Here is a 21,328-nt window from a genome sequence, read left to right as displayed (position 1 = left end):
CACAAACTGCATCTGCTTGCTATTCTGGCTTCCTAAGGGCTCCAATAAAATGGAAGTCCACGTGGAGGTGGAGGGGAGCCTTGTCAACTTATTTCAATACAAGAATAACGACCACCCGAGCCTCGGGAAATTCCTCAAGTTAAATTCTGCTGCGAGGACTCCTTGAGCTGAAATTTTGTTGGTGGAAACACCTCCTCTAACTGACCGTGGCTGTGTCTGCTTTACCAACTTCAGTTGTTCCTTTGGTTTTTATCCTAAAAAAAAAAAAGTATTGTGACTGCATCCCGTATATTTGCCTTTTTTTCTTCCAAGGCACAAAAATCAGTAATTGCAATTATCTCAACCTCTTAGAATCCAGGCCACGCATGGGATATTACAAATGGACTGAAATTCAGCTACTAATCCTATTTCCAAAGTATAATTTATCACATTCCCCTCATCATCTGAGAGCTTACATCTAACATGTTGCAAATTGCCATATCATATTCAATAAATTCACTTAATGGAATTGCAGAATCAAAAGTTAAAAGGGGACAATACAGCTATCTAATTTGACTTTCCACCTGAATATGTAATCCTGTACAATTTCTTCAAATTGTAAAGTGAGGCATGAACCTTGAGGGGCCTATTACTGAGACACTGGGGTAGCTTGTTGTAGCAAAAGCTCTGATTGAAAAGTGTATGTCTCTAGAGTTTCCAACACCTGTTACCAGGTCATGACAAGTTATACAGAATGTTCAGCACTTTTCTGCAAATGTACTTCCCCAGGCTGAACTTTGCCCTAGCTTTTTAATTTGTTCATTAAATAGTTTTGACACATCTTCAGCCTAGCTGGTTTCTCTTGAATACATTTGATTTCATTTACATGGTTCTTATAAAGAGTGGCTCTCTCTAATGATTGTGCTAACTCAAGGATATCCTGATAACAGATACAGTGTGGAGTGGTGTTTTTTTTTTTTTTTTTCTATTAAGTAAGCTCTATACCCAACATGGAGCTTGAACTCATGATCCTGAGATCAAGCGCTACATACTCTACTGACTGAAGCCGGTCAGGCACCTCCCCCACCACCTCACCCCATGTCCTGGTACTTCTTTGTATGTAACACTCCCACCACTTAAGCTGGCATCATTATTTAGGTAAGTGGGCAAGACTGGCACATCAGACCCCTGACAGATATGGCATTGACTGCCAGCTGAAGACAAGTGTCTCCCTTCCTAACGTGAATCATGTGACCCCTACCTTCTGCATCTTATAGTTACATTGCACTTAGGTAGAATGTGGGACCTTGTATTTCTCCAGTCAATTTATTTAACCATAATATGACGAGAGAAATTATATTTCTGACTATCCTGAAAAATATCCATAGTGTCAATCTGTTGTGCTAATTACCTGGTCTTAAGAGGTCATACAAATGTAAACCACAGACAATCCTATTTAAGGAGTATTTTTATGCTCTTTGAGTTGTAGTCTTTGTGAATTCTGGGCTAGACATCTAAAATGACCAATTTTGGAATAATTCTCTGCAACAGCTTAGTCGAGCAGCAGCTCCATGCTCAGCCTCTGCTCTGTAATGGAAATCTAAAGTGGTTAAATCTTTTAGGTACTTGTTATTGGTCACAGTGATCACCATGTTCTTGCCTTATGACCTCTAGAGGTTTAATTTTGTCTGCAGACTCAGTTCAGAGTCTATTTTTCAGAGGGGTCTGCAATTTATCTGGAGTTAATTGGGCTTCTAGGATAATCATGAACAATTAGAGTTGCATGATCATACAAATTCAAGAATCAGATGGATGACTTCTTGGTAGGTTCTGTGGCCTCTGCATGGTGCCTGGCATATGGAGTAGTGTCACAGAAAGATTAAGTCCTCAGGTTATAGAGGTAAACTGGTCAGGATTTCAAATCCCAGTTGTGTCAGTTATTAACTTTCTGACCTGGGGAATTTACTAAATTCACTGTGCTTTGGTATTTTTTACCTTTGAAATGGTTTAGAAACCTCACTGTGTCTCAGTTTCCTCATCCACAATGCACAATGTGGTTAATGTCCACATTGTGGATTAGGGATAGTTTTGTTTGGGAAAATAAATGAATAAACATCCAAAAAGTGCTTTAAAATTGTTTGTCACATCATGACAATATATATGATTTTGTTTTATCCCTGCTGCTCTATTTTTAGCATGGATGCCAAACCTATCTCCTTCTAGTTATTTCATTCGTGTCTGTGTCTGCACAGATACACAAAAAGCAGGGTGTTAAGCTGTGAATGGAAGTAAAGATGTCACTCATGCATATCAACAGAATTTTACTGTGTTTGGGGATCAGAAAACACACAATACATACACACATGCACAATATGGTGTATGCAGATATATGGTTTTGAAAAAAAAGAGGAAAATGTAACTCCATAACTTTGTGTAAACATTTTTGATGTATACCTTAAAGCAAAGAGATATACATATGTATATATATATATTTTTTTTTTTTTCCAGGAAGCAACATCATTGTTCCTGTAATATCATCATACTGGAAAGAAAGCATGGGCTTAATGTTTCAGAAACTGAGACAACAATTGCCCTAGACAAATGTGAATGGGTAAGGAAGTCTTTATTCAAGGGTATTGCAGTAGGGGAGAGAGACTAGATACACTCTGAACTCATCTTCACTGAAATAAAATGTAGAAGGATCTCTAAGAGTTAGGGTAGGAGGCATTGTAGGACATGTGTGTTTGTTAATTGGCCTTAACTAAGGGAAAATTAAACTCTTGTATCTTCATGACAAGTGGTAGTTTTGCAGCTTGGAGCAAGGCATCCACCCATGTTAGGCTCCCTTCCTCTCACAGAGACTGGGACACAGGGGAGTTATCTTTCTGGATGATTACATTTCAATGTGATAACTTCCAGGGCCTAGAGAAAAACAGACCTGGGTTGTAAAATGACAAAAGCAAAGAAGAAGCCTGCCCAAAATTTAATCAAGGTGAGGGGAATGTTAAGACCTTCTTTGCCAACATTTAACTTGTAAATTGGAGTACTGAAACAACAACAGGATCATCTTGGGCACATTTCTTAACCTTCCTCACACTCTCATCTTTGAAATGGAGATTTTACTACCTGATACACTGGATTGATTAATTAATTGTGAAGGTTTAAGGAATAATGTAGGTAAATATGTAATTTACTGCCTAGAAGATTGTCACTCAACATTGTAGTTGCTGTTTTATTACTGTCATTATTTTTGCTTCACTGCACAATTTTATTTGCCCCATATATTGAACTATCACTCTGAAATGTAACTCTATAGATATTTTAAAACAAAATTAAAAAAAAAATTCAACCAAGTGTTTTGGCATTAAAAGCAGCACACCAATTATCTTCTTGTTGGTTAATCACTGACAAAGTTAAGGTTTTGTTCTAAAAAAACTTTTGACCCGCTTCAATAACATTGAAATCTGATGTTATAAACACACTTTTCACATTTAAATATATATTTTCATTCTAATGAATTATTTTGTTTTAACACATAATCACTATTTTCCTTATAATTATATTTTTAACACTGGGAACCATAGCGTATTAAATTATGTAAGTGTTAAGGAAAATTAGAAGTTTCTATATGACCATCTGCTATTTGCAAAGTTCACAGTTCCAAAGTTAATAGTCTAATTCATTAAACAAAAAATAATCCATGAAAATATGTTGTTAAATTAATGACACCAGTCTCATGAGGTAACTAGATGAGTAAAATATGTTCTCTTTTTCAAGAATAGTACTAGCTCTTTGGTATGAACCAGCCCTTTCAAGAAGCCAGCTGGTGAGTGGGAAAAGTCATTGAGTTTTAAAAGTATAAAATGCATTTAAACATAGGATTGGATCCAATATGAGTGGCCCCAATGTACATATGATTGCATAGTAATGAACTTTCACGATATTTCTAAGTGAACAATTCAATAGAAGAATCAAGCCAGAAATACAATAAAGATTATCCAAACTATACAGATGTGCCTGTTTCCCAAGCCTAGAGCTCAGAACAATTTAGCCCAGAGTATAGTCTATATGGACAAGCAATAAAATTTTATTATGCTCAAATAGAAATCTTCATCCTTTGAACATATTTTATACGCTCATTTTTACAGACCCTTCTAGAGATACCATTTCTCAATGTCAAATATGATAAAAATATTCTTATATTAAATAGGCCATTGATGCCTACTCATTCTATTCAGAAATTTTGGTGAAGATTTGCCAACCATCAGTCTACTTTAGTGAATATTTTCCAAGTAGTTTCTAAGTACCCACTAGATTTTAAGATTATTCTAATGAGCCAACAGATATTCTGAGCACCTTATTCTTTTTAGAATAGTTTATTAATTGATTTAGGAGGAATATAAAAGAAATTGTGTACTCAGTGTGGTAGGTAGATCAATGGACTTTAAGTATGTCCATTCCCTAATCTCTCGGATGTGTGAATGTATTATTGAAAATAGGAAAAGGAATTCTACAGATGTAATTAAGGGACCCTAAAATGAAAAGATTATTGTTGATTATCTGAGTGAACTCAGGGTAATCATAAGGTTCCTTATAAGGGGGAAGTCATGAAAGTCAGAATCACAGAAAGACATGACAATAGAAGCAGAAGACAGAGTGATATACAAGATCATAAGCCAAAGAATGAAGCTGGTTGCTAGAAAGTGAAAAAGACAAGGAAAGATATTTCCATTTAGATCATCCAGAAGGAATACAGCCCTACTGACACCTTGACTTTAGCTGAGTGATACTTTGACCTATAAAACTGCAAGATAATAAATTTTCATTGTTTCAAGCCACTAAGTTTGTGGCAATTTGCTACAGCAAAAATAGGATAATAATGCACACTCTACCCCTGGGTGGGTCAGGTAGTTAAACATCTGACTCGTGATTTCGGTTCAGGTCCTGGGATTGAGCGTCCCCCCCAATGGGGCTCTGTACACAATGGGGAGTCTGCTTGAGATTCTCTCTCTCTCAGTCTCTCTCTCTCTCTCTCTAAAATAAATAAATGAATCTTTTAAAAATATAATGCACACTGTATCATCACCTTTATTTCTCTTTAATTATATAGTTAGAAATTACAACCTAAGAGAATGTATAAAATTAATTTTAGGGATCCCTGGGTGGCGCAGCGGTTTGGAGCCTGCCTTTGACCCAGGGCGCGATCCTGAAGACCCGGGATCGAATCCCACATCAGGCTTCTGGTGCATGGAGCCTGCTTCTCCCTCTGCCTGTGTCTCTGCCTCTCTCTCTCTCTGTGACTATCATAAATAAATAAAAATTTAAAAAAAATAAAAAAATAAAAAAAAATAAAATTAATTTTAATGTGGGTGAAGGGAAGAAGAGTAGAATGTGTATAGTCAGAGAACATCAAGGTCTTTTGTAATATACGGCATAAATGAGATAGACTTTGCATCAGAATTTCAAAACTTAAAGTTAAACATACATAAACAGACTACGTCTTCATCTCACCAAATTTCACTAAACCTTTCTCCCTTCCATGCTACTTCATTTCCCACTAGCCTGCTGGAATCCCAGATTGCATCTCTCAGGTACTAATCAACATGCTTACCATACATTTGTTCTCAGCTTCCTCTTGGATGCCTTCTGTCCAAAAAGCCACCTGAATTCTGAATTACGTTGCTACCATGGCTGTTGATATCCTGCAGGACAACCCTGATGCTATTGCAAAGGATGTTGGATCCCAGTACTAGCTAAGCTAAAACAAACAAACAAGAATCAAGTAGTAAAAATGAAGTTGTCTTCTACTGATAACTCTTAGCGCAGAGTCATACAGTTTTTTTTTCCTTTAAGACACTATACAACTTCTCCTCTCTCCTAACTCCTTAACAGCTCCAGTTGTTAGAAACTGAGTGAAAATATTGGATTCAACTTTTGGCCTCCACCTGTACCTGTACATAGCTAGGTTAGGAGTTTTGGAAGCCAGAAAGAGAAGGAAAGACCTATCTAACACAGATACCATGTTGTTCAGCCCGTTCTAATAGAGGTAGAAATTCAGCCTCTGAAATCAAGAAAAATTCCAGTCATTCTTGAACCAATATTTTTCATATAAATTAAATCCTTCAGTCTTCCATTTCTAATTATGGCATATATCCTTGCAGAAAAATAGTATTCTGAGAAGAAAAAAAAAAGCTGAATACAAAAGAAAACAAAACAAAAATACCATGTTTCAAGGCAACAGGGGCTTTTGAGACAATGAAAACTCGAGGATAGAAGATCATAGAGAAAAGGCACCTAGAGGGATGGAAAATGATATTCTGAAAGTTCAGAACCTGACCCAGTCTTAGGATGAGGGGGATTTCAGTGGGAGAATTTCAGCTAAGAAGCAGGGTAGCTGGCATAGCTTTGGGCTACCTCATAGGCTGGTGAAAGAAAAAATTAAAGTGTGAAGCTATCAAGAGAGCGGATCTGAAGGGCCAAGATTTCCAAGAGGGAAATGCAAGTAAATAAACTGAATACTGTATTTTCTTCCATTTGAGGCACTTGCTGAAGTCTTAAGCTGCATCAGGCAAAAGGCCACGGCATCAGCAAAAGGCTGTTAAAAACCAGAGTGGATTATAGTATTACAGGGGGAGGCGAGACGGATGGTTCACTAAGAATGAGAGCCCCTAGTACATAAAATGAGTGCTCAGCTGGAGAGGGCAAAAGGAGGTGATCACTGACCTTATAATAAATGTGGCCAACTAGAGCTTGTTTTTGTTTTTGTTTTTTTAATTGGCATGAAGTGACTTGACTTCACTTATGCAACCTACTGGAGAATAGGATAGACCTGCACTGAAAGAATATATTATCATTCAGATCTCCTCAATTTTTATAAACATTTTCCACACATCACAACAAGTTGAACCAAGAGAGAGAAAAACAAAAACAATACACAGCCAGACGAGGTAGTTATTGAAGTTTTCAAAAATAATATCAAAATATCTGTGGTTGTATTTTTCAAGAAAATAGATGACAATTGAGGATATTTCCAATTTTCTTTTTAAAGATTTTATTTTATTTATTCATGAGAGACACAGAGAGAGAGAGAGAGAGAGAGAGAGATAGGCAGAGGGAGAAGCAGGCTTCCAGCAAGGAGCCTGTTGTGGGACTTGATCCCAGGTCTCCAGGATCACACCCTGGGCTGAAGGCAGACGCTCAACAGCTGAGCCACCCGGGTGCCCTGGATATTTCCAATTTTTAAATGAAATTTAAAATAACTGGATGTAATAATTGAAATAGAAAACTTAAAATGGGTGAGTTTACACATAAACTAGATGCAACAGAGGAGAGGATCAGAAGAACATAAGACAGGTTAATATACGAAATAGGAAATGGGAAAAATTCATAAAAGACATATGATCTTGTGGGCAAAAAGCCTAACCAAATATAATTACAATGCCATAGAAGGAGGGGAAAATGAGGAAGAAACAATAGTTCAGTAGATATAGAACAATAATTTTCCTAAGCATATATAACACCCTAAGATAGACATTCATAAAGCTACAACAAACCCAAAGAATATAAATTAAAAAATCAATACTCAGTCATTATAATAAATCTGCTAAAGATAAAAATCCCAAAGATAAAATTTTCGATGCAGTTAAAAAAAAAAGACACAAGACATATTATATTCAAGGCGCAACATAAGACTGGTGACCAATCAAAAGAGATGATGGAAAATAGAATATATTTTTCAAATGGTAAAAGAATAAACTTCTATGATAAAATCTTATAATCTTCAAAAGTAACCTTCAAAATAGAAATGATACTGATCTCTTTCATTGACTGTGAAATTTACTTTAATTTTAATAATAAAAAATACTGAGAAAAATGAAAGCATAAAAGCTCTCCTAATGGATGAAAACATCTGAATAAGAAAACATCGTATATGAAAAGATGTTCAGTATATTTAGTCATCAAGGAAATGCTATTTAAAGTTCCAATGAGATGTCACCCCAGTTCCTGAAGAATCACTAAAATTAATTAAACCAACAAAAAGAAAACTGATAGCATCAAGTGTTGGCAAGAATGTTCAGCATCAGGAATACTCGTATGGCTAGTGGGAGTTTAAACTGATACAAGCAGTAATAATAGCTACTAAGGTCCAACTTCTGTCTGCATCAGCACCCAGGACTTCCACTGCTATGCATCTGCATGTCTGCACCGTAGGACATGTACAACAATTGATAACAGCAATAGAATTAATTTATAACCAAGTTTGGTGGATATGTATTTCACCGTTGGTTGAGAGGCAACAGTCTAGAGGTGTATATATATATTTTTTTAGTTTTATCAAGACATAATTTGCAAAACTGTAGGATCTTTAAAGTATACATCAAAAGATGGCCGGAAAAGACAAACTCTGCTTTTTGGAATAGAAATTAGAAGAAATGCCCCAAAGCCCTAATTTCTGACCCATGTTGCAAAGATAGAAACATTAAGAAGCTTCTCGCTCATGAGTCTAACAGGTCCAGAAATCTAGCAGGGCATCTAACCTGATTCCCCCAGGGCCACAGTTATCAACCCCTAGTGATAAGCAAGGTAGACGGCTATATCCAGGTCATTTAGGAAGCTGAGAACAGAGGCACGGGAAACAAGGGACTTGATTAGCATTAGTAAAAGAGACTGGAAAAAGAAAAATCAAATTAACTGTTTTACTGAAATAAATTCTCAAAAGGCCAGTATAGCTGTCAGGAATGGAAAAAGAAAAGCACAAGGGCTTTTATAGACTTAACAGGTTGATAAGATGGTATGTTTGCCTATGGAAGGATTTTTCCCAGGGAAGTTCTTGTCAAGAGTAGAATAATTTCTTCAATTTAGTAAATATATATAAAATTGATTCAGTTTTTAGTCTTGCCCTTTCAGGATAGATGACACCAGGACGGTCTGTCAATAGGTTGCTGCAAAAATTCCCAAACTGAGAAGACTGGGAAGAGAATGGTAGACGCTACGCTACAAGACGCTACGCTCCAAGGGACTCATGCAACCTCCGTTTAACAAATATATTTCAGTGGGCACACAGATTTGAGAAACATTTGTTGGCATTGTCTATTATAATAAATGAAACAAAAACTCTGTCCTCACAGAGCTTGCTCTATTATAAAATTTATTTTCAAAAACCTTGCTAGTTGGAGGCTATCTGGACAGGAGCAGGAAAAGAAGGAATAAGTCTCCAGAAAATGGTGGAGACTGCTCCAGAAAATAGTGTATGGGATGGAACCTGATACTACAAACTAAAAACCTAATTACCACAATAATTAGGGTCAGGTGAGGAGGTGAGGTCAGATTAGAGATACTGTAGTTATAAGGTTAAATCAAATGAAAAAGTACTGTATTTGAGAAGACACATTGAGTACAGAATCTTCTCTGATAAATTTGCATATAGAAATATAAAGAAATAAAAAAACATAAATTAAAAATGAGGAAGCTGAGAAAAAATATTTTCCAAAATAAAAAGTAAAAGTAAATAGATAATAAAAGAAATAAAGAGTGCTTATAAATGAGAATATATTCAATATTAATATTTGATTCTAAACTCATACAATATTCTAGCTTATTTTAAAAATCTTACTAAAGATGTATTTTAAACCCATGCAGGTAATTCTATTGCCTATCTCTGCAGCTCAGTGAAGACTCAACATTTGGGGATAAACACTCTGGAATAAAAGACAATATTGATATTGGGCTCTAAAGCAATGGGATTTATACCTGGAGCCCAATGAACACAATATACATAAAATCAAATAAAAAAAGTAAAAACAAAGAAACATAAACAATAAGAGCCAACTGAAAATTTGAAGCAGGTGCACACACAACAGTATTTTGGTTTTTCAGTAAGTGTTGAGTACGTGGAAGCCACATCCCTGCTAGTCTCCACTGAATCTCTGCCATCAGGCTTAACGCTTGGCACATAATAGAAATGTAAATACTGCTTATGAATATATTACATTTCCATTTTCATTTTTACTCTATTCAATTCACACTTTTCCCAAAATAAAAAGCAAAACTGCCACTTAGGCTTTTAGAGATCTGAAGTTCAGCATTAAGTTCTGATGATTTTGAGAAATAATAGACACTCTGAAGTTCCTATATTTCAACCTTTCCTGGCTTTGAGCATAAGAGAATTTTAGGAAGGAAAAAAAAAAAAAAGAGTTCACATGAAAACCGTATTTTTCGGTTTTAAGGATTTTATGTATCAATTTTATTTGTGATCTACTGAAAATCCACTTCAAATATCTTGGCAAGTTGCATGTACAAAATCAAGATCTTTTTGTTTTGAAAGGTCTAAAGTGGACCCAGAACTCTGATGGTACAGGACTTACCTTGTTACCACCCATCTTCACATTTGGCTAATGATGAGATTGTATCTTATGATGTAATGTTTGAAATTTGTTATGTCTCGACCTCAGCAGCCCCAGCAACTTCAAAACTTTCTGTGATGTCAGAGTTTTTCAGGGGTAGAATCAGTAGTACTTGATCAATCACTAAATCTGGTAGACAATGCACTACAGTGAAGAAGGGAGAAACCAGAATTAGTACCAGAATACAAACTAGAATATGACAAAACTGCATTGAGTACACATTTAAAAAGCTCTCAAAATTATACATGTCTCGGGACACCTGGGTGGCTCAGTGGTTGAGCGTCTGCCTTGGGCTCAGGGCATGACCCCAGAGTCCTGGGATCCAGTCCCACATTGGGCTCTTCGCAGGGAGCCTGCTTCTCCTCCCTCTGCCTGTGTCTCTGCCTCTCTCTCTGTGTCTCTCATGAATAAATAAATAAAATAAGATCCTAAAAAAACATTATATATGTCTTAGGGATCAAGGAAGCCTTCTTACAGAAGGTAGCTTGGTAGGATTTATGTACAGAAGCTTAACGAAGAGTCATAGAATGATAGAGGGTTTTTTATGTTAATACTAATGATGATAACTATCATTTGGTACTGTTTTGTCACAGACATTGTGCAAGGAACATTCCACACAGTATTTCTTTATATCGAAATTATTAGTGAGGAAATAAAATATCAGCGTGGCTGTATCACTTCACATTTGCCATAATGCAGCATAACCAAAGGAGTAATATGCCTTCATGTTCACAGTTACTCCAGGGAAGGGGATTACGGAAGGCCGTGGGTCACTGAGGATCAGTCTAAGGTGCTGCCTAGAGCACCACTCAAATCCTTCTGGTGTCCAAGACATACATTATCTTTCCTATCACACTATTATTTTTCTACGAACAAGTCCTGCCATGAGCACCTAAGAGATATGCTACTGCACAGCCACCAACTCCATAGACAATCGTTGCTATGCTGAGGTTTAGCAATCTGTCTGGATGTTTCCGTCGATGGCACAAGGATCTCTTTTGAGAGTGACATTCTGCAAATGATCTCCTATGGGGGGTGTAGTATGTTACACCTACTGCCATGGCCGTTCTAGAACCCTGTTTCCAGCCTCTGCTGTATCTCTCTCTGGTCTCTAGTTGAAAATCTCATCTGCAGTTTGCCTCATACATCAGTAATGAAAACCATTTGGGGGAGTTTCTATCTTATATAGCTAAAGTTTCATAGTTTTCAAATAGTCCTTCACTAAGTTTGTCATTTGTTGGAATTCTATTCATCTATAAAAACAAATGGAAAAAAAACAAAAAAAATAATAAAAATAAAAACAAATGGAATAGAAGAAAGTAAGTATAATTACTTTCTATGAAGGTGACAATTCCAAAGATCTCTTGAACCTATGTACACTCTTCTCTGGGAAATTCCATCTTTATTGTAAAACAGTTTGAAATGTGAAGGCGAAGACGAAGAAGAAGAAAAACACACTTAATCCCAAACATGACAAAACTCTAATATTTTAAGTAATTCAAAATTTCAAAAATTCGGGATCCCTGGGTGGCGCAGTAGTTTGGCGCCTGCCTTTGGCCCAGGGCGCGGTCCTGGATATCCGGGATCGAGTCCCACGTCAGGCTCCCGGTGCATGGAACCTGCTTCTCCCTCTGCCTGTGTCTCTGCCTCTCTCTCTCTCTCACTGTGTGCCTATCATAAATAAATAAAAGTTTTAAAAAAAATAATAAAACAACAAATCATGTTGTTAAAAAAAAATTTCAAAAATTCTACAAGGAAATTAGTCTAAGGGAAATAATCTTTCTTCTAAATAAGTGCAACAAAAATCCCTTTTCATGAGTGACATGTTATTTTCTACCTTCATCTCAGGCACCAATCAGTAATATGAGTTATCTTGCTTCAAAGTAGAAAGTGATCAGTTGCACATATTTTTCAGAAAGCAAAGTCTAAGCCAAACAAAACCAAAACCAACAGCACAATTTAGCTTAATTTAAAGCCCTAGTAATATGACAGGAAGCACGTCCTTAGAAAAGTATAGAAAAATGATGCTTGATAGAACTTTCACTTTTATTGAGTTAGAAACCATCAGAGTCACGAGGTCTTCTAGTCCATTGTTTCCATCATTTGATTGTGTTGTGCAGCCTGGATGAGTGTGAACTGATATTCTTATTCTCCAAAGATACATCCCTTCATATTCGTGAACCATACACATGAAATATTCCAGTGCTGTTTGAGAGCTACTTCCTCACACACATTTAGAGCAGCTGTCACATATAAAATATATACGTAAATGTACATGTATGTAGTCCCAGGACCCAGTTATTCAGAAGAAAAAGCAATTTTGCAAATGTCTTTGAATGTTAAAAATTCCTGCAAAATTATAAATTAGTGAATTGATCAATGCTGAAGCATATGGAATACTTATGTATTATGTATTAAATTGATGTAATGATTGGACATCAAACTTTGTACTTCTAAAACTGGTCATTTTAAGTGGTTCAATCTAATCTTATGTTTTATTTTAGCATCAAGCTGATGCTAATTAATACTATTAATAGAAGTAGTATTAATAGTATTTGGATTTTTTTTTTAACTTGAATAAAGGAAAATCTATTTCTTTTTTGTGAGTCCTGTGGTTACTTACTGGGGAAAAAAATAACTTAGCTTTTGTTATAGAGTCATTTGAAAGATTAGTGTAAAATATACATAAATGAATAATTATCTACGTTTCCCGTTGTATCTTCCACCACTTTTTTTATACCTACTCTGCATTCATTGTGGGGGGACTTTCTGCCTTTCTTTAGCAAATCTGGCCAAAGAGTGTCCATGCTTATATTTTACTGTTGCAGTTTGCTGTCTCCAGTGCCCTCCCCCTAACCTTACTATGAGAGGGACAAGAAAGGCCGCCTAGAACTTTTATCACATATTTGAAGCCTTCCTGGGATAGTTCACTCAGAATAGGTTCTCCTATCTCTGTGCTCGCACACGAAGACCTGGTTTCACTGTGATCGGATAAATGGTATTTGTACCCAGTAGAGTACAAGTTCTTTGAGGTGAGAGATCACGTCAATTTGTTCCTATGCAATTTGCAGCCGGTGTGATATCTGTATGCACACAAAAAGTGCTCCTTGAATTGAAGATTGCTGCTAAACTGCATTGCATTCCAAACACTAGGAGTACCGTAGCAGATCTCCCAAAGGCATTTTCTCATACATGGAATGTTCAGTTATCTACCCGTGTTTTCTAATTGCCTTACCACACATTTCCTACTAGATTACCAGGGTCCCACTGAGATAGTACTGCCAGCAGCTACATATCTTGGCAATTTGTGTCAGAAACTGTTGAAATGTTGCCTTTTCAGTGATGAACTAAACTGTAGGGGCTCTGAATAGTCACCGTGGCAACAGAGAGCAGGGAAACTAAAAAGGAATTGAGAAATTCCATTGGAGGGATGGGAGATCTGGATCTTCCAATAGAGATGAACTGATAAAGTCCCCAAAGCCAAGTACTTCTCTCTTCTAGTTTTGAAATCTAAGGTTCTTTGTGATCAAAGATTATACTGACTCTGCCCCAAAAGATGAGTCCAACATTCAACTCTAGCTGACTCAATCTATGCTAACTTAATTTGTGAATCATGAGGCTCCTTCCTAGGTTGCTCCCCTTGCTCTGGAAGATGAGACCATTGACTTTGAGTCACTCAAAGTTCACCTTGAAATCAATGACCTTCTCACCAATTGCTACAAGGTGCTTTCAATTCCTTTTGAATTAGTAAGCAATTCAAGTCTCAAAGGTGACAAGATTTGAACCTTATATTTCATAAGAATTTGAATTCTAATACTTCCAAGATCATTAACAGTTCCCCTCTCCTAATATAGAATTGAGTTGGAATTCTCTGTCAGACTGTCTAGAATATTGTGAAGAAAGATAATATTGGATTCCTGAGAAAATACTGCAGGAAGCTTAAAGATACGAGCAAATAAGACAGACTGAGCAATTATATATGTTTTCCTGAAAACTTCTTCTCGTTACAAGATAAAAAAAATAAAAACAAAACAAAACAAAACAAAAAAATGAATTTTATATATGCTTGTTATGGCTCCTGCTTTAGGTTTTTTGAATTGGAGATAATTCCAAAGGTTTGGTTATTTTGTGATAGCACTGATTTGTACATTTATGATAGGTGGATTTCTTTTGTACCCATGGTATAGTTAAATTAAGAACTTGTAGGGGCAGCCCAGGTGGCTCAGTGGTTTAGCGCCGCCTTCGGCCCAGGGCCTGATCCTGGAGACCCAGAATCGAGTCCCATGTCAGGCTCCCTGCATGGAGCCTGCTTCTCCCTCTGCCTATGTCCCTGCCTCTCTCTCTCTCTGTGTGTCTCTCATGAATAAATAAATAAAATTTTTAAAAAAATTAAAAAAAAGAACTTGTAGAGACAACCTATCATTTTATGTATCAGAACCTTTTTATATAGATATAGGCATATAAATATCATATATGCTGAAAAAGGATGTATATGAGCTACAGTAAATAAGAAAGTAAGGTGTACAATATGTAAAAGTAATCCCATTCTTGAAAATAATTATGTCGGTATCATATCATATATTCACCTGTCTATATAATTATCTACAAGAAAACACATGGAATGCTTAACAGTCACTTCTCTATGTGGAATTGAGAGAATTTAGGTAGAAGTCTTTAATAATTTGATTAAAGGTAGATCTGAAATTATTCCCAAATAAGCATGCATTATCTTTCATAAAATGCACATTTTCAAAACAAAATTGTGAAATAGATTACATTATACATCTTCTCTGCTCTAGGTTTATTTAATTATTTTCTGTTCTTATTTTCATTATTTCCTTCATTCTTGCATGTGTGGTTTGCTGTTCCTTTTCTTATTTTTAGATGGCTCCTTAGACCATTGACTTTTAGTCTTCTTTTCTAAAATATGCATGTACAGCCATATTAATTTCAGTCTAAGGATGGTATCAGCTGCATTCTACAAGGTTTTTGTTTGTTTGCTTTCTTTATTAAATTTTACTGGAGCCTATATACCAAAGAATGGAGAAATCATTATGTTAGGGCTCAAATATTTTTATCATAGGGAGCCCATTCATGTAGCCAGCACCAATATTTAGAAACATTATATAATGAGACATCAGAGGTCTCTGTGCTTCTCTTAGTAATAACTGCTCAGCCCACGGTCAGTGCTATCTTAACTATTAAGCACTTACGTTAGTTTTGCCTGATGTAAACTTTTTCATAAATAGAATCATACAGCATAACCTATTTGTGTCTGGCTATTTTTGCTCAATATTATACTTGTAAGTCCTCCATTCTGTTCTGTGTAGTTGCAGTTCATTTATTCTTGTGATATGTAGTATATCATTATATGAATATGCCACAATTTTTCATTCATTCTGTGCTAGATAGGCGTTAGAGTATTTCCAGTTTCGACTATTACAAATAATTTTCCTGAGAGCGTCTGTATGTGTGTCTACATGTGCATTTATTTAAGACCATATGTAGACATACCTTTTGTGTATATATGTACAAGTGGATCATATATTCAGCATTAGTAGATACTAGAAAACAATTTTCCAAAATGTCAGTACCAAATTATACTTCTACAGTTCATTTAGGAGAGCCCCAGGTGTTCCATATCCTTGCTGGCATTTGGTAGGATTTTTTAATTTTTCAATTTAACCATTTTAGTAAATGTGTAGTGATATTAAGTTGTAGCTTTAAATTGCACATTCCAAAGACTAATAAGACTAAGCAACTTTTTCTATTTTATCACCTGTTCATGTTCTTATTTTGTAAAGTGCCAATTCATGTTTTTTGCACATTTTTCTTTTGCTGTCATTTTCTTTTTGATTTGTAGTATTTTTATGGATCTGAATATAAATCCTTTGTTCAGAACATGCATTGCAAATATCTTCAATTCTGCAGCTTGATTATCGTGCATTTTAATGATGTCATTTGATGATCTGATTTTTTTTTTTTTTTGCCTTAAAACAGTACAAGTTATTTTTTTCCTTTATGTGTATTTATAATGGGTCTTATATCTGGTACTGGAGAGCTAACAAATTTTGTTTAACTTCAGAATGTTGTCTGAACATTGCCCTTTGCATTTATGTATAAATTCCTGAAGTCAATTTGTTAATGGCTACAAAAACTAACAACCAAATCTGTTAGGATTTTAATTGAGATTGCTTCGGCTCTCTAGATCAATTTAAAGGATACTGCTATCTTTATAAAAATTAGTCTTTAAATTCATAGTGGTGTATTGCTTTATTAAATCTTAAATTTTTCTCAGTTTTTGGACTTTTTAGTACTAATGTTTTGTTCATTTTATGTTTAATCTGTTTTTAGGTAATTGCTGAAGTTCTTGCTACTGTATAATAACTTTTATATTTTTTCAGCCTTTTATCATTCACATAAAAAAAAACTTGGTTGTTGTTATTATACAGAGAACTTGGATTGAAGTATATTGCTAAGTTAACTCATTAATGTAAATATTTATTTTCTGATAAGTCCAACATTAATAACTATATTATCTGGGAATTTCTTTTATTATTCCTATTCTAGTTCCTGTTCTTTCAATGTTTTCTCCCTGTTTTATAACACTGGAACTAAAAAGGCATTCATGTGTTGCTTCTTGCTTTAGAGAATTTAGAGAATACATAGACTATTTCTCCATTGAATTCACTTAGTATTTATTGAGTTTTGTGTTGGAATTAGTGTGTGTATGTGTATGTAAAGGAAAGATATTTCCCTTAATTTAAATTTTGCTCATTTATTTTATTTTTATTAGTTGTGTGTTTTTATTGTTTAGAAGAAAAGCTAAATGGCTTAAAAAATAATAATAAAACAAAAAAAAAACAAGACCAGAAGCAAATGTGACAGTTATAATTTCACTCCCCTTTTTTACTGAATTTTATAAGAAATAGTTATATGCTTTATCTATATTTATTGAAGTAATTATATGATTTTTTCTTCAATTGTGCTGAATTATACTATGTGATTATCTAATAATGTTATCTTTGTTTACCTAAAATAAACCCTACTTGTTAATAATGGTCATTTTTATGATTATATTTGATTAGCTAATATTTTAGAAAAAATTTTTTTCATCTACATTCAAGGGAAAAATCTGTCCCACATTTTCCTTACTTGCTCTATCTTTTCCAAGTTTTAGAAGTAAATTTGTGTTGGTCTTATTAAAAAGAGTTGGGGGGATCCCTGGGTGGCTTAGTGGTTTGGCATCTGCCTTCAGCCCAGAACGTTATCTTGGAGACCCGGATCGAGTTCCGCATTGGGCTCCCTGCATGGAGCCTGCTTCTCCCTCTGCCTGTGTCTCTGCCCCTCTCTCTCTCTGTCTCTGTGTCTCTCATGAATAAATAAAGTCTTTAAAAAAATAAAAAAATAAAAAAAAATAAACAAACAAACATAAATAAATAAAAAGAGTTGGGAATTTCTCTTTCCCCTATATTTTCTGGAATGGTTTATTAAAGAGCTATAGTCTTCTGTTAAAGTATTTGGAAGAAATAACTGTAAAATCTTTTGATTTGTCTTCATGGAAAAGTTTTCAAAGATAATTTATTCAGTTGACATCAGATAATTCAGACTTTCTGTTTTTTTTCTGTTGTCATCTTTGTAAGGTTGTATTTATCAAGAAATCTGTTCACTTTCTCCAAATTGTCAAATATAATAAAATTAAAATGTTCAAAGTATCTATATATTAATTTTACTTCTATACATAATTTCTTCAACTTATGATGGAGTTACATAAAATAAACCCATTGTGGGGATCCCTGGGTGGCTCAGCAGTTTAGCACCTGCCATCAGCCCAGGAGGCCTGGAGCCCCAAGATTGAGTCCTGCATCAGGGTCCCTGCATGGAGCCTGTTTCTCCCTTTGCCTCTCTCTCTCTCTCTCTCTCTCTCTCTGTGTCTCTCATGAATAAATCAATAAAATCATAAATTAATTAATTAATTAATTAACCCATTTTAAGTTGAAACTATCAGGAAATGCATTTAATGTATTTAACCTGTTGAATATCATAAGCTTAGCCTGGCCTACTTATAACATGCTCAGAACACTTATGATAGCTTACAGCTGGGAAAAATCATCTAACATGAAAATTATTTTGTTATAAAGTGTTGAATAATTCATGTAATTTATTGAATACTGAACTGAAAGTGCAAAACAGAATGGTTGTGTAGGTACAAACCAGTTGTATCAGTTGTTTGTCCTCGTGATCATGGGGCTGACTGGGAGCTGTGGCTCACTGCCTCTGCCCGGAATCAATACAGAGGATATTATCATATCTGCAGCTTAGCAAAAGATCAAAATTTAAAATTCAAAATATGATTTCTATGAAAAGGGGATTGCTTTTACTGCATCATAGTGTTCAAAGCTCAAAATATGATTTCTATTAAATGCATATTGCCTTGACTATATCAGGAAGTCAAAATATTTTAACTCGAGCCATTGTAATGACAATCCATATAATTTTTAGTGATTCTATAATTTTTCTTTTTTGATACTTATATTTATCCCTTATTATTGTTAATTGTTCTTTGAAAGACTTATTAATTTTTGTATTGTTTCAAAGAACCCATTATTTGTCTCACTGATTTTCTGTTATTTCTTTAACATTTTGTGTTTTTTTTCATTTATTTCATTTTTACTTGATAATTTTTTCTACCCTTGATATAAAAATTTAAATCACTTATTTTTCTTATTTCAAGTTTCTATTTAAATTTCAGTTAATTAGCATATAGTATATTAGTTTCATGTGTAGAATTTAGTGATTCATCATTTACATACACTTTTTCTTCTTTTGTACTGTATGCTTTTAAGTCTATATATTAGACTGACACACATTTTTACCTATATCTTAATTATTTCATTCATTTAAGATATTTGCTAACACCTTCTGTGCCTTATATTATTTAAAAGTATGTTGTTTAATTTCCACTTAGTTGATATTTTATATTTTAATTTTTATTGATTTTTATTTAATTTAAATCCATTGTGGTTAGAGAACTCACCACGAATATTTCCAACTATTGAAATTTACTGAACCTTTCTTTATGGTAAGAATCTGGTCAATTTTGTGAATATTCAATATAAACTTAATATCATAATATTTGTGGGGTACCTGGGTGGCTCAGTTGGTTAAGCAGCCAACTTTTGATTTCAGCTCAGGTCTTGATCTCAGGGTCATGAGTTTTATAAAAAAAATTAAAAATAGGAAAAAAAAAGAAAAAAAAAATTAAAAAAAAAAAAAATAGGGCAGCCCGGGTGGCTCAGCAGTTTAGCCCGCCTTGGGTCCAGGGCGTGATCCTAGAGACCCAGAATCAAGTCCCACATCGGGCTCCCTGCATGGAGCCTGCTTCTCCCTCTGCCTGTGTCTCTGCCTCTCTCTCTCTCTCTCTCTCTCTGTCTCTAATGAATAAATAAATATTCTTTTAAAACATTTAAAAATTAAAAATTAAAAAATTAAAAAATGCTCTGATATTTGTCATGTAAATTTATATTATTTATATTTATAATGTAGTTGTCTCAAATTGCTTTCAATTTTCTATATAGCATTTTTTAAAAAGTTCTCATCCTTGTATTTAAATACATCTCATGTAAGCAGTATATAAGAGGAATTTATTTTTTATACAGTCCCCAAATTGAGTCAATTACTTGGAGTATAATATGTATTTATATTTATTATAATCACTGATGTAATTATGGTTTTTTTTTTGCCTTCCTATTATTTATTCCCATTTGTGTGATTTGGCTTATATTCGTTTTTTTTCTCCTTCTCTTTTGAATAAATCATGCATTTATCTCTTTTTTAACTTAAACACTGCTTATATATTACACATTAATTCTTCTTTAAATTATTTACACATTGTTTAATATTTACACATTGTTTAATTCTTTTTTAAATCATTACTCAAAGTGTTGTAACATCAACCATTATCTTATTATAGTCTAATAAAAACAATATTTATATCTTTCTAATACTGCCCTATATCTATTAAATTATATCCACTATATGCATCTTTCGTTGCCATAAATTTTAGTCCTATATAGGGTTAAACTCATCAAAGTAGTATAAATATTGTTCATTTTTATTAAGTTATCATTGTTCATTTTTAATCAACATGTATTTATATTTATCCATTTATTTACTCTTTCCAGCTTTCTTCATTTTCTCTTATATATCCGTATTTCCATTGCTATCTTTTGACTAAAATATGAAAAATTCCTTTCTTTACATGTAAGCCTATTCACTTCCAATTTCTTCCTTCTCTATCTTACCTTTATTTTTGAGGACTTTTTTTTTTTTTTTTCTTCTGAGCATAGATTATTAGGTTGGCTGTTATTTGTTCTTAGTACATTAAATATGCCATACCATTGCTACTGGTTTCCATTGTTTCTCTTAAGAGGTCAGCATAAACAAATATTTCTTTTTTTGATAGTAATATATTTTTTTCTCCCTTGTATACTCTCAAGACTTCCATTTGTGTCAGTATTTAGCAGTTTTACCTGATGTGTAGAAGTGAGGTGTTTATGTGTGTCTGTGCCTGTGTGTATGTGTGTGTGTGTTTATACTGCTCTGAGTCTGCTGCTTTTTTGAGTCTGTGTGTTCATGTCTTCCACTTGTTTTAGAAAACTGCTCAGCCATTGTATTTTCAAGAACTGCTTTTCTCCATTTTCTCTCTCTTTCTTCCATGGAACTTGATTTGCATGTATGTTAACACATTGGACTGTGTCTCATATGTCTCTTATGCTTTTATATTTTTCCAGTTTTCTTTTTGTGTTCCAAGTTGAATGTTTACATCTAAATTCCAATATCCAGTTCATTGGTAAGTCTGTCTTTATTGTCTTTGTTTATTATCTCATTCCATATCTAATAATTTTTAGAGAGATTCAGTCTACAGCACATTTATCTATATTTTT

At 34.3% G+C, this 21,328-nt stretch overlaps 1 long non-coding RNA gene across 1 annotated transcript in view; it reads right to left on the bottom strand.

Annotated features, from left to right (window-relative positions):
* The window catches only part of LOC144295238 (uncharacterized), a 111,506-nt gene extending 97,766 nt beyond the window's left edge, over positions 1–13,740 (bottom strand). Inside the window, exons 1-3 of the long non-coding RNA XR_013362578.1 lie at positions 13,618–13,740; positions 10,344–10,526; positions 1–254 (exon numbers count right to left, since the gene is read on the bottom strand). This is a non-coding gene — a long non-coding RNA (uncharacterized LOC144295238). The remainder of the gene's footprint in view (positions 255–10,343; positions 10,527–13,617) is intronic.
* Between the last annotated feature and the right edge of the window lie 7,588 nt (positions 13,741–21,328).

This window comes from Canis aureus, chromosome 23 (assembly GCF_053574225.1).
Source record: "Canis aureus isolate CA01 chromosome 23, VMU_Caureus_v.1.0, whole genome shotgun sequence".
NCBI classification, from domain to species: Eukaryota; Metazoa; Chordata; class Mammalia; order Carnivora; family Canidae; genus Canis; species Canis aureus.
This window is presented reverse-complemented; position numbering and strand designations above follow the sequence as displayed.